The sequence below is a fragment of the Narcine bancroftii genome, chromosome 2 (assembly GCF_036971445.1).
Source record: "Narcine bancroftii isolate sNarBan1 chromosome 2, sNarBan1.hap1, whole genome shotgun sequence".
Classification (NCBI taxonomy): domain Eukaryota; kingdom Metazoa; phylum Chordata; class Chondrichthyes; order Torpediniformes; family Narcinidae; genus Narcine; species Narcine bancroftii.
This window is the reverse complement of record NC_091470.1, coordinates 149,095,440-149,110,676: the sequence shown is the minus strand read 5'-3', so window position 1 is coordinate 149,110,676 and position 15,237 is coordinate 149,095,440. Positions and strand designations below refer to the sequence as shown.

Here is a 15,237-nt window from a genome sequence, read left to right as displayed (position 1 = left end):
CTGTCTTGGGCAGGCCCTGATAGCCCACTCCATGACTTCATTGCAAATTGAATTGATTAAATAAAAAATTAATCCTGTGATCTGAGTTCTTCCTCATCTGTACCAAAATTGCTCTTAAAACAACTTAACGATACAATCAATGCATCTACACCATTAATAAAAGTCAGTCTAGCTTCAGATTTAATATGAAGTATTGGTCTGCATCTTTAAAAATAGGGAGCTGGTCTGCCCAAATAATAACAATGACCCTGTTCTTTTACTAATGGTGAGTGAAACTATCCTTCCAATATAGTGAGCATATACAAGTAGCTGGACCTTTCATAACTACACGTTCTAAAAGAAAAAAAGACATTTTGCTTGAAACAGTCTTCTTTGAGAATGACAAATTTCTTGTCTTCTTGGTATTCCAAAACACAATATGGAATTTAAATGATTGCCAATATTGATCCAATTGTGTCATATTATTCACGATATGTGGGTATTACATAGTGAGAAAATAAAAACTAGATTCACAAGAATATTTAAGCCAATCTACGAGGTCAAGCCAAGTAATGGCTGAACATAAAAACACCCAAAACTTATTCACAGGGAAGAGGGTGGAATAATTTCTCTGTTGTATCAGAGCTAAAAGCCATCGTGAGGAAGCTTCACAGAGTTAGATCATACAAACACTGAAGCAGAAAATTTTAAAGCAAAAATAGAAAATGCCAGTTAAGGCATTATCTGTGGCAAAGATGTATGGTCTTTATACTCTGGTCTTTGGCTCAGTCTTGGTGTATAATCCCCTCAGACCCCTACTACTAAATCTGATAGGCATGGTTTTAAGGACCACTTCATATACTGAAACACAAAATCTGGGGAATGTGTAATTGCTGTAACTGTCATTCTCTGAGTGAAATGTGAAACCTGTCCTTTGAGGTAGATGCAAAAAATTCTTAGATTATTTACAGAAAACCAGGGGAGCACTCCATGAGATATTAATCATTTTTTTCCCTTGACCAACAAAACTAAAACAGATCATCTGATCAAAATGACATTGTTATTTGTAAGAGCTTGTGGTGTACTTGTTAGCTACAAAACTTTCTACATTATATCAGCAACAATATTTCAAGAATACTTCATTTGTTGTACCTGTAGTGCTTTTGGACTAACAGAGGTCATTAAATTCTCCTTAAATTTAAAGTTCTTTACTTTCAGTGGTAAACTTGCCCGATATACTGACACTTGTACCTTGAATGACTTTTGCACTTCTTTCACCACTAGTGTTAACAACACGATTGACTTACCATTGGTGAGATCACAATTTGTGATCTTTTATACTTCTTTTTAGAGGTTAGGAGCCTACATGGGCTTCAGCAAGTGGAAAGCAAGTTTTGTTGGGCTTTTGAAAGATGGTGGAGTTGTTCAACATTTTAATAGTCTGGGATTGCTATCATAGAAATTTACAGTGAAAATTTACCTATTCAACCTATTACGTGCTTGCCAAACAAAAACAAAGGATTTCTACTTCCTTGGTGGATAGTTATGACACCAATTTTAAATGTGATGGCTAATGCCTCCATCATCATCATCTCAGGCATTGAATTCAAGATCTCATCAATCTCTAGCTAAGATTTCCATTGAATGGTTAACAGCAATATTGCACTGTAAATCAGATTTATTCTATTTTAGGAAATAAAGGGTTTCATCATCAGCAGCTCCTCCCTTTCCACCCTTACAGATCCACCTTACTTGTTTTCACTCCATAACAGTAGTTGAAATATATCTGACAGCTCTCTTCTATGTCCACTCAGTATCATGGCTGATGAATATCTGTACTCTTATAGGTCCATCACGCCACTTTCAGCATTAACCCAATGAGCTCCTAAATAAATGTGATAAATATATAAAATAAAATAAGAGAGTTTTTCTGCGGTGTAAATCTTTCCTTTGCAAAATTAATGTTAAAACTCCATTATGCTGTCTCAGTATTGATGTTAAGATTATGAAAATTCCAGGCCTTCAGGAGGAAATCAGTAATCTTTTGCTTGTTGACTAAAGATTGCTTCTGTCTGCAAGAAAATGGTTTAAACAATTGCATTGAAAGAAAAGGACTGCAGTCTTGAGGCGAGAATGACAAGACTCCCAGCTGAGGGACTGAAGCCAATACTAACGATAGGCAAAGTATCAAAGGAGAGGATGGTTCTCTAACTGCAACCAACAGCTAATGATGATATTATACGAGTTGTCTATTGTACGCCCAGTTCTAACTGAAATCAATGGAGAATATCAGACAATATACAATATGGCTGCCATCTGAGATCAAAACTTTCTACAATTTTATTTTCTTATCCATTTCATTGCATATGAATTGCCTTGGGACTCAGTTTCACAGATACCAGCAGACATCTGGTGCTAATTACTCAAGTGATCATCCTTTATGCATGAGGCCAGGCTAGAAGCGCCAAGCATAATCCAGTCTGATTGATGACACAGTTTTGTTCATCCTACGTTATGCTTAAAGTTGCTATGTGTTCTGGAATGTAAACCAAATCTCCCAAGCACTGCTTCTACCAACACAGAATGATCTCTAATCTTCAGAGAGAAAAGGAATGTGGGGTATATGTTAATTTTTGTTAAGAACTTTGTGAGATATATATGAGAAACCCAATCTTGGAATTTCCTGCTTTCTACCAGCAACCTCTCAAACAATAAAGGATTGACTCTCCCTTCCCCATACAATGGATATCAACTTTTAATTTTTTTTAATTTTGTGTCATGTAACAACAACGAAGGGAGACATTAACAGACACTTCTGCATGAGTGGCTCACTCATGTTGCAGGGCACATATGATTGAAATTTATGCAAGAAGTCTCCAAACTTTGTTTTGAGTGCCACTGCACATGTCTCAGGACCTCCCTGCAGAAGAGAGCCATATGCATAAACAACTTGAAACCAAATGGTCGGATGCACAAACTGGAAAGTATAAACTGGCTAGATTCTCAAGGGTAACCCAAATGGGTACTAAATGCTGATTCAGTGTCCAAATCCCAAAATTTGCATGATAATTTTTATAACCAATAGCAAAGATCAATCACAGCTTCAAGGATATTTTCTTTCTCTCAGGCTATTGAATGGACCTCTCATAAATAAAATTGTGATGCCCTTGCACTGTTTTAACTAAAGTTTTTCTCTGTAACTCTGTACTCTTTACTTCTGTTTTAATTTCCACACCCTGTTGTAATTACGTACAACATTTTCATTGTATCCCAGTAAATGTGACAATAAATCATTCAAATTTAATTCAAATAAAATATATAATTGCATTTACTCAGTTCTTGTTACAGGAATATTTTATAATAAATGGTTGAAGTGCAATGAATATTGTTGTGTATTGTGCACAGGATCAAAACATACACAATACTGAGATAATTGACCAGACTGAGAGAAAAACATTGATCAGCTTGCCTCTACACTTCCTCAGTGTTATAATGCATTTAAAATCTATCCAAATAGGTCTCAGGGTGAAATTTCAAGTCAACTCTACTGATTTTCTTCTCTCAATGCAGCACTTCTATATTCAATCCAGATTAAGACAAACCTTTTTGTACTGTTAAAATATCCTCAAAATTGTCTTCAGACAAACCATTACCCCACCCCATTCTTTCTCCAACACCTCAACCAGTGTTACAACACTGAAACGTGCACATATTCAATTCTTTGTGTTTTCTAATTTTTCAATGGTTAATCATTTTCCTTCTCTAAATTTGTGTGCGACTCCTTTCTTCCTCTTTTAAGAGTCCCTGAAAAACTTACTTTCCTGACCAAACTCTTAATTATTATTCCAAACATCAGCTTATGTGACTTGGTGTTGCACCTTGTGTAAAAACACTAAGGCAAAGTGTGTTAAAGATCTTATATATTATAAATGCAAGGTGTAATGAAAGCGTTCTCAGTGAGAAATAAGTTCAGTTAATGGTTTCATTCATATTCCTCAATCCATTTAAAGGGATAATCTATTTTGGATGACCACCCTATCAATGAAATTTAATGACCGATTTGCCATCATTGGGAAGTTATCCTCAGTAGTTATTTCTTTTTTCACAATGCATTGTGATTGAATCAGCAAAGCTGTTTTCCCCAAGCCTTCACAGGTGGGATTATTGTTGATTATGGAAGAAAAATTGATCAGGAGGATGTTCCTGCACTTCAAAGAGTGCCTTTAATCATCCGTTTGAATAGACAAATAGCCATCATGGCAGAATCTTATGTAAAAGATGGCAGCTCTATCAGTGCTAGAGTGTGAGAGAAAGAGAAGGTATTTTTGGAAGGGCAGATAAATTAAGTAAAAGACAGGTTGTGAGATCACTAGAGAAAGAGAGTGCAAAAAGAGGTTTAGAAATTGGTAGCAAAGAGATGTTATGGAGAAATAACAAGGGCATGAAATACTGTATAAAGAAAATGAGGCTGACAATAAGACATTTTGAAAGAGAGTGGTATCAAAGATAACGAGTTATTTTCTGTCAAGTTCATTGGCAAGTTGGGTGTGTGTGAGTAAATGGTTGACTAAACTCAATATGATCAAAAAAATCATACTGTACATACAGTGGGTGAAAGAGAAAGCAAAAGAGTAAAATTGGCTTGAAGGCATCAATTAAGATACAAATACAGAAATGCAGGATGTCATCATTGGTTCTGATTGAATTGTGTAATTGCATACTAACAGATGAAGGGTCATTAATTGTGAGGTACACTGTCAAGGTTGCAATGATAAAGATGTATTTTTTACAATAATAAACAGCTAATAGAAGCAGATTAACTTTATGAGTAAAGACCCAGACCCAGCTGTGCTCTTGCGGATTCAGGGAATGTTGCATCACATTCCCCCTAACTACATTCCCCCTAACTGCAAAGGAGTAATTTCCTGATGAAAAATGACATGAAGCAAGATGATCATATTTGAAACATTAAAATCCCAATAGTTTTAGCCCAGAAGCAGAGTTATATAATTGGTGCTAAAGCATAATCAATAGCCTGACAAAACACTGCCCTTGGCTGATGACAAATAGGAACCTCCCTGCATCCATCAACAGAAACAATAGTGTCCTGTTCTGTCCAACAAGATCTAACTTCCTCATGACTGCTGTCTTTTCATTTTTAACCAAATTAAAATGTAAGTTATACGAGGTTCATGCAGAGTTTTAAGAGTTAAAATATTTATCATTCTTTCACCTTCCTGACCTCAACCAATCATTGATATTTACACTAAATTAAAAATTCTCTATCATATTCTCTAAATTATTAGCCTAGTGAGATGGCATCAGGGGTGCAGTGCTGCTGGAGCTCAATGGACTGCTACTCTGGCACCTCCTTGTCACCGTTTTTGGTGAGCACTGTCACCTAAAAAATTAACACTGCACCCCTGGATGCATTCTGTTTGTTCCAGATTTTCCTGTATTCTAAGCAAGAAGAAAATTTCATGAGTGTTATTTGTCTAAAATAGAAAATAATGTGAAATGGCTGAAACTTTACATTCTATATTAAAGGTGCTCCATTCATTAATTCCTCCAATGACACCGTGATGAGCATATTACTAAAATGCAATGCAAAGATATCATTGAAGGTGTGATACGATGTTTGTATGTTTGCAATTTTAAACAAATCAATAGAGGAAAGTACCAGATGAACAAATGTCATAACAACATTAATGTTACAGAATTGTTTTAGTACTTTTTAATTGTTTTTTAATGTTGTGGATCAGTATAACGTTGCTTGTAAAAATGCATAGATAATTAAATTATCTCATTTGTGAGATTCAATTGTCAGATTTAGCTGAGTAACTCCATGTTCAAACTGATGGTGTTGGTTTTAAACCAGTGTGCTTTCTAATCTATTGCAAATATTCATAGCTAACATGTTCTATTGCTGCAACCAATCATTGATCAGTATGTAGAAGCAACACTCATTCAGCAAGAGGAAGTGTTGCAACTGAACAAATGGGAAGGGATTGGGAGACTCACCTGGAGTCAGAGGAACCTGGAGTGTCTGCAGTGTCTACAGGAGGTACTGATGGACATTAAAAGAAATAGCACAATATTGTCTTACTCCAGATTTGGACAATTTTGAGCAGTACCATTTAGGAATTATGTAAATAAATTACTGGCACAAAGTGTTTTGCACAGCATCATTCAATTCCTGACTTCACAAAGCCTCCCATCTTTCATAAGGCATGTTGGGATTCCCATCTCAACTTTAACACTTAAGATAGTTAAATTTAGCCAGAATAAATGTAAGCCATATCATTGTATAATCCTTCATCATTCTGAACATTTTATTCTTTTTGCACCTCACAACGTAACAAGAGTGGGTTACTCGCAACAGGTTGTGCCGATTTATCTAGCCATGGTTTCTGTGACAACACTTCTCAAGCCTCAACCTTAACTGCATAAGGGCATTGCTATCACTGACATTCTTCCACTGTCGATGGCTCCAGACTTGAAATTACATTCCTAACAACACTTTGGGAGAACCTTCAATACAAGAATATAATGTTTCTAATTGACAGCTCCCTATGATATTTTCAAGGATCACTCAAGGACCTAATCATTAAATGTTGACCGAATCAATCATATCCACATTGTAAGACTGAATAAAAACGAAGAAAGGAATTTGCAGTTCACTACAGTTCTCATTTTACCTGATCAACATAGTAAGCACTTGGTCACAATTAATTAATGCAAAACCAAGCCAATATATCTTTATATATATATTTTATATTATGTATATTATATATATTATATATATTATATATATCTTGAAATATAAGCAAAGCTCGACAATGCAATTCGCCTCTCGGACTCGTCCCCTGAAACCCTCTGGGATCAGCTGAAGACTACCATACTGCAATCCACTGAAGAGGTACTGGGCTTCTCCTCCAGGAAAAATAAGGACTGGTTTGACGAAAACAGCCAGGAAATCCAGGAGCTGCTGGCAAAGAAGCGAGCTGCCCACCAGGCTCACCTTACAAAGCCGTCCTGTCCAGAGAAGAAACAAGCCTTCCATCGCGCATGCAGCCATCTTCAGCGCAAACTCCAGGAGATCCAAAATGAGTGGTGGACTAGCCTCGCCAAGCGAAACCAGCTCAGCGCGGACATTGGCGACTTCAGGGGTTTCTACGAAGCTCTAAAGGCTGTGTACGGCCCCTCACCCCAAATCCAAAGCCCGCTGCGCAGCTCAGACGGCAAAGTCCTCCTCAGCGACAAGATGTCCATCCTCAACCGATGGTCAGAACACTTCCAATCTCTTTTCAGTGCCAACCACTCAGTTCAAGATTCCGCCCTGCTCCAGCTCCCTCAACAGCCCCTAAGGCTAGAGCTGGATGAGGTCCTCACCCAGGATGAGACATATAAGGCAATCGAACAACTGAAAAGTGGCAAAGAAGCAGGTATGGATGGAATCCCCCCAGAGGTCTGGAAGGCTGGCGGCAAAACTCTGCATGTCAAACTGCATGAGTTTTTCAAGCTTTGTTGGGAACCAAGGAAAACTACCTCAGGACCTTCGTGATGCCATCATCATCACCCTGTACAAAAACAAAGGCGAGAAATCAGACTGCTCAAACTACAGGGGAATCACATTGCTCTCCATTGCAGGCAAAATCTTCGCTAGGATTCTCCTAAATAAAATAATACCTAGTGTCGCCGAGAATATTCTCCCAGAATCACAGTGCGGCTTTCGCGCAGAGGAACTACTGACATGGTCTTTGCCCTCAGACAGCTCCAAGAAAAGTGCAGAGAACAAAACAAAGGACTCTACATCACCTTTGTTGACCTCACCAAAGCTTTCGACACCGTGAGCAGGAAAGGGCTTTGGCAAATACTAGAGAACTTCGGATGCCCCCCAAAGTTCCTCAACATGGTTATCCAACTGCACGAAAACCAACAAGGTTTGGTCAGATACAGCAATGAGCTCTCTGAACCCTTCTCCATTAACAATGGCGTGAAGCAAGGCTGTGTTCTCGCACCAACCCTCTTTTCAATCTTCTTCAGCGTGATGCTGAACCAAGCCATGAAAGACCCCAACAATGAAGACGCTGTTTACATCGGGTACCACACGGATGGCAGTCTCTTCAATCTGAGGCGCCTGCAAGCTCACACCAAGACACAAGAGCAACTTGTCCGTGAACTACTCTTTGCAGACGATGCCGCTTTAGTTGCCCATTCAGAGCCAGCTCTTCAGCGCTTGACGTCCTGTTTTGCGGAAACTGCCAAAATGTTTGGCCTGGAAGTCAGCCTGAAGAAAACTGAGGTCCTCCATCAGCCAGCTCCCCACCATGACTACCAGCCCCCCCATATCTCCATCGGGCACACAAAACTCAAAACGGTCAACCAGTTTACCTATCTCGGCTGCACCATTTCATCGGATGCAAGGATCGACAACGAGATAGACAACAGACTCGCCAAGGCAAATAGCGCCTTTGGAAGACTACACAAAAGAGTCTGGAAAAACAACCAATTGAAAAACCTCACAAAGATAAGCGTATACAGAGCCGTTGTCATACCCACACTCCTGTTCGGCTCCGAATCATGGGTCCTCTACCGGCATCACCTACGGCTCCTAGAACGCTTCCACCAGCGTTGTCTCCGCTCCATCCTCAACATTCATTGGAGCGCCTTCATCCCTAACATCGAAGTACTCGAGATGGCAGAGGCCGACAGCATCGAGTCCACGCTGCTGAAGATCCAGCTGCACTGGATGGGACACGTCTCCAGAATGGAGGACCATCGCCTACCCAAGATCGTGTTATATGGCGAGCTCTCCACTGGCCACCGTGACAGAGGTGCACCAAAGAAGAGGTACAAGGACTGCCTAAAGAAATCTCTTGGTGCCTGCCACATTGACCACCGCCAGTGGGCTGATATCGCCTCAAACCGTGCATCTTGGCGCCTCACAGTTCGGCGGGCAGCAACCTCCTTTGAAGAAGACCGCAGAGCCCACCTCACTGACAAAAGACAAAGGAGGAAAAACCCAACACCCAACCCCAACCAACCAATTTTCCCCTGCAACCGCTGCAACCGTGTCTGCCTGTCCCGCATCGGACTTGTCAGCCACAAACGAGCCTGCAGCTGATGTGGACATTTAACCCCTCCATAAATCTTCGCCCGCGAAGCCAAGCCAAAGAAGATATTTTTATATAGATGTAATCTTGATAAAAAGAAAACATGCAAGGTTCAAATTAACATTCTTATGCACATCTTAAGTGCTTGTTTTAATAAAGTTCTAGTGATCAGCTGATTGCTGTGGAATATAATAATGATAGCCTAGGAGCTTGGGGAGATCCTGTATTTCTAATGCCTCCTCTGAACATGGTTGTTATCTCTGAAAGTTGATCAGCTGGTAAACAAAAGCAAAAAGCAGCACAAGTGTGAATGCTATTATGCTGAGACATCTTATCGGATTCATGCTCCAGGTTATGCTGAGACATCTTATCAGATTCATGCTCCAGGGAACCACAAACACTCTCTCAGCAATCTGTTGGGGACATATTGTTGGAAAAGATTGTGGTGATATGTATATACTGTTCTGTGCTGTTCTGTGTATAAGGGTCTGGCCTGCCCACTGATGGCTTGATCCCCTCTAAACCCTACCCCTGAGCTATGGCCATAAATGTCAACCTTCCTACCCCTTTCCTACCCATTTCCATTCATTTGAGCACATGGAGTTGGGCCAGCTGAAATCTAATGTGCATTAAAGCCTATCATTCCTCACTCAGCCTTTGGAGTCATTGATAGTGTGTATCAAAGATGTAACAGATTTCATGGTGATAAGATCATCTTGCATAGCAGATTACTAATTTTCTAATGGCCTACTCAGATAATGGACGTTCTGTTGTTACTGCAATAAGAGTTGAGATATTGACTGTCAGATACTGCTTAATGGTCAATCTGGCAAGTATTAAAATGGAGTTGGCTATCATGTTATGCAGAAAGCCACATGAAAGGTTGGAGTTAGGCACCTCCATGATCTTTGATATTTCACACTTTTTTTCAGGTTGGCCTTCTATTGAATCAAGTATTTAATTATGTATGCTTTAATAGTCACCTGAAGGTTGGCAAATCAAAGCCAAAAAGGATCACAACTTATTTGCAACCATCCTTCTCGGAAGTGAGCATGCAGCCTCTCTTCTCTTTCTCTGGCCTGCTCTTCCTCCTGCCTACTCTGAACTGGCAGTTATAAGTGTAGATCGAATGTCATGTGCTTTCACACATGGTGAATTTCAGATAGTCATAAGCCCTCTTTCCACTGGCATCCCAGTTAATTAGCCGTGCAGTGTCCAGGAAGTCGATGGTGCTGTTTCCACTGGGCCATCTTTAACTGGGACAGTGACTGCTTTTCCACTGAACGCAAGTCATCCCTCGGGATCAGAGAGCCTACTTTCATCATGCTGGCATCAACTGACACTGGGGGTATAGGTAGGGGTATAGGCTGTCAATCCTCAGCATGAAATGACATCATTTGACACTGTAGTATTGACTGTCTTCTTTTTCTTTTTCCATTGGACCCTGTCCCAATTAATTCCTGGGACAATGTTCCAGTGGAAAAGGGGCTATACTGTGATGTGCAAAAAAGTGGGGCTGGGAGTGAAATCAAAGAATCAGAAGCAGGACTTTTGTAGATATGGTCAGAATAAGATTGGGGGACTAGATCAGAGATTAGATCTTATGAGCAGGTGTGTGAGAGCAAAATCATTTGGAAGTTGGGACTCAGACAGTGAGATCAGTAGGTTTAGGATCCAGATCAGGATAGTTAATCGGTTTTCAGTGTCATGTTGGATACTAGGGTCTCAAAGCATTAAGTCAAGATGAAATTTACCTTAATGTTGTCCTGATCCAGTGATAGATGACAGAGGCCTTATTTCCTTAAAAATATCAAACAATGATTGCTCTACATCTCATTTTAATTTCCATTGTAATGCTCCTAAAAAAAGGGCTACGTGGTGAATGACACAACCCTTGAGTGTCTGTCACTGAAAGTGCACAAGAACGAATCACAGTCACTTGTGCCTAGCTGAATTTAGAACATAGAAAGTAGAACACTGCAAGAAAAGGACCCTCGGTCCACAACATCTATGCCAAACTTCTTGAATGGCACAAGCTGGCCCAGAAATATTTATTATTGCATTTTATTCCGTAACAAAATTGATTTTGAATTGCATAACACTGAAAAAATTAAACAATTGATTTTCCAAACAATGTATGGACTCAAGGATTGTAGTAATGGAAGTAGAAATGATATTTCATTCCTGATTGAGAAAATAATGGAAAGCAGATGAGAATATATTTTACAATAGGTTAGTGGTACAATGGGGGAAAGTGGAATGTGAAGACATACATACAGAGCTTGACTACCATTTGAAATTTTAAATGTTTTTGCAACACTCCACTCAAGTCCATGGATCTTAACTCCTGTTTTTTAGTTCATTTGTTACCTTCCCTAGATGTCACTCATTTTTCGCCCTGGAAGAGTTACTGTCTTCTCATTACTTTCTGTAAACATTTTCAAAAAGCTTCAGTGGTACATTGAAAAAATTGGAGTTGCGACACTGGCCCATAAAGCAAATTTCTGTGGTATAATTGAAAACACACAAAGGTGGAGAAATTCAGCAGACCAAGCAGTGTCCTTTATATAGAGAAGGTAAAAATACATAACCAATGTTTCAGGCTTGAGCCCTTCATCAAGGTATGGACAAATGTTGGCAGGCATCCGAACAAAAGAGTATCTTGATGAAGAGCTCAAGCCCGAAACATCAGTTATGTATTTTAACCTTTGCTATATAAAGGACATTGCTTGACCTGCTGAGTTTCTCCAGCTTTTTGTGTTTTTACTCCAACACAGTGTCTGCAGATTTTTGTGTTTTACTCCTGTGGTATAGCTTCCATCATTCACTGAAGCCAAAAAACACACTCCCTTTATGAATTTCAAGTATAGTTTCAATCAACTTTCACTCATCGCTTACAAAGTTCTTCTCTTCAAGTTGTGCATTAAGGTGAGCAACAATCATGACTATTGCTGTGTTGTGGGAAAAATTATATTATCAGGTTACCGTATAAATATTGTGTGCATCCTGTTCCAAGTCAAACACTTATTTGTTAATTGCGCAAAACTCAATTTGGCATGTGTACATGTACATGTACATGTCTTGTTTTCCAACCTTATTCAATTTATCCTACTGTTGAGTTGATACAGGATATGAGCTATATGATTATTCTTAATAGCACGACTAGTGCAGTACAACAGCTGAATTGTGCAGCAAGAAACCATTTTTATATGCATGTACATAATATTCAAGTTTTCCAGTCACACATATATTACATGTACATCTGCCAAATTAAGAGTAGCAGATAGTATTTTATAATTCGTGCACATGGATTAAACTGAGTTTTCCTACTTATATCCCTCACAGTCATAGGCCCAGATGTCAAGTTATCCTAAACATTGACCACCCAGTATGTGACTCATCTCACAAACATTTGAGCAATAAAGTCATTTATTCCATTGTAAAATGTTAATCGCTACTATGCACATCTCAATTTGCTAACAGAATGATCAGGGAAAGAGAAAATCGAATAAACACCAACATTTAGGTCATTCCAGCGTTAAATAAGAAAGTATGTAGACGCTGTGTTTGTTCTTTAATATACAAATGTGCTGGAGAATATCAGCAGGTCATGGAGCATTCAAAAGAAGAAAAGATATATAATGAACATTTTGAACCTGAAACCTTCATCAAGGTATGAACAAAAAGCAGGCAGGCACCTGAATTAAAAAGGTGAGAAGAGAAGGAAAGAAGGGACAGGGAAGGAGCACAGGGCAGAAGAGAAAAAAGATGGGAAGTGATATGGGGAGGGGATTAGCTCTCTGACTGGAGGGAAGGGGGTGGGGAACTGGAGAAAAGGAAACAGAGGAATAGGAAAAGTGAGGGACCTAACAGGAACCAGAGAAGTCGATGTAAAATGCCACCTGGCTGGCGAGTGTCCAGATAGAATATTGGGTGTTGTTCCTCCATTTTGGTGGCTTTAATTTGGCAGTGCATGAGACCATGGACAGATATGTCTGTATGGGAATGGGGTGCAGAATTCAAGTTGTTAGCCATTGAGAGGGCCCCGCTATTGCAGCAGACAGAACAAAGGTGCACAATGAAGCAATCAATCAGTTTGTGTCCTGTCTCTGTGATGCAGAGGAGAACACAACAGGAGTACTGGATGCAGTAGATGACTCCTGAAGATTCACAAGTCAAGTGCTGCTTCACTTGCAAGAACCATTTGGGGCCACAAATGGTGGTGAGGGAGAAGGTGTGGGTGCAGGTGTGGCACTTCCTGCAGTCACAGGGGAAGGTGCTAAGGGGGCGATTAATGGTAAGGGATGAATGGACAAGGGAGTTATGGAGGGAGCGGTACCTGCAGACCACAGATAGGGCAGAAGAGGGAAAAATGTGTCTGGTAGTGGGATCATGTTGTAGGTGGCAGAAATTGCAGAGGATAATATGTTGGATGGGGAGGCTGGTGGGTTGGTAGGTAGGTCAAGGCTAATGCTGTCTTTGTTGCATCGGGGGTCAGAACAAATGTGTGGCAAATGCAGGTAACAGCTAAGTTGATGGTAGTAGAGGGGAAGCAATTTTTTTTGGAAGATATCTCGGATGATCTAGAATAAATAGGTTCAAAGTTCAAAGTTAAAATTTATTGTTAGAGTACATATTTGATGTCATCTACAACCACAAGATTCTTTTTTTCTTATGGGCCAGGCAGAATTTCAGATTACCAGCAACTGTAAACTCTACTCAAAGAAATGTAAACTAATTGACTGTGCAAATGCTGAAATATAAATATTCAGTAATAAATAATAAGCAAAATATGAGTCCTAAAACAAGTTTCTGAATGAGTCTGTTGTTCAGGAGTTTGATAGTGGAGGGGTAGCAACTATTCCTGAACTTGGAGGTACAAGACCTGAGGCACCTGCACCTCCTTCCTGATGACAGTATTGAGAATAGAGCATGTCCTGATTGGTGTGAGTTCTGGATAATTGCCGCTGCTCTCCAACAGCAGCATTCCATGTAGATGTTCTTGATGGTGGGGAGAGTTTTGCCATTGATAGACTGGGCTGTTCACTACCTTTTGCAGGGTTTTTCACTCAATGGTATTGGTGCCCCCATACCAGATCATCATGCAGATGGTCAGCACTCTTTCCACTATACATCTGCAGAAGTTACCAAGATTTCCAATGACATACTGAACGTCTGCAAACTCCTAAGGTAGTAATGGCACAGACGTGCTTTCTTTTCAGTGGCATTAATATGATGGGTCCAGGGTGGATCCTACAAGATAGTGACCCTCAGGAATTTAAAGTTGCTCACCCTCTCCACTTCCTATCTCCCAATGATCACTGGATCATACATCTCTGATTTTCTTTTCCCAAAGGTTAAAAGGTAATCTAGGAGCTGTTAATTTTGAATATATGATGGACTCTGCAGCCTTGCATATTCTCTAATTGTTTTCTGTTTATATTATCACTATGTCCTCAAATGAAAGGGCCCTCTTGAGTGCTTATTTTCAGCTATCAGGTTTGTTGGAACATTTATAGATCTCCTGGGAGCCCATGTTTGAATGACATCCCAGAAAGATTAAATGGGATAGACCAAATTCCCATGCTCACACCACTAAACCATTTCCCTTCTAATGATTTGAACATTTTTAACATTTCTGGCCAATTCCAGAAGTATTTAAAACATTAGAGAGTTTCTATATTGTTTATGTCAAAACAACTTTTTTCTTACAGTAGAAGCATGAATCAAGAATCTGAAAATTTCAAATTTTGCATTTACCTGTAAGAGGGAAACCAATGAGCATTAAAAAAAAAACTGCAGTTAAAAATATGACTGCTCAAAAAGGCTTTGAATGCTGGGGATTACAAAGCTGAATTTGAAGGTTTTTTTTTAGTTAACCATATTAAGTAAAATGAAGAGAAGTTGAGTGATGGATTTGAAATATAGATCAATTATAATCTAATTAAATAAAAGAGGATGCTTGAAGAGTTGAAAAACTAAGCTGTCACAATGCTCCTGTCCAACTCCCTTATCCTAGCAGCAGAATGCAAGCCATTATATTTGTCTCATAATTTGAAAGTAATGGAAAACTGGATTCTATATTGGCCTTATCATGGGTATAGAAATCATGAACATTTTAAAAAAAAGGCAAAATGAGCGA

General features: G+C 39.4%; 1 protein-coding gene across 13 annotated transcripts in view; it reads right to left on the bottom strand.

Moving 5' to 3' along the window:
• The window catches only part of prdm16 (PR domain containing 16), an 829,575-nt gene that overhangs the window by 568,158 nt on the left and 246,180 nt on the right, over positions 1 to 15,237 (bottom strand). The window lies entirely within an intron of this gene.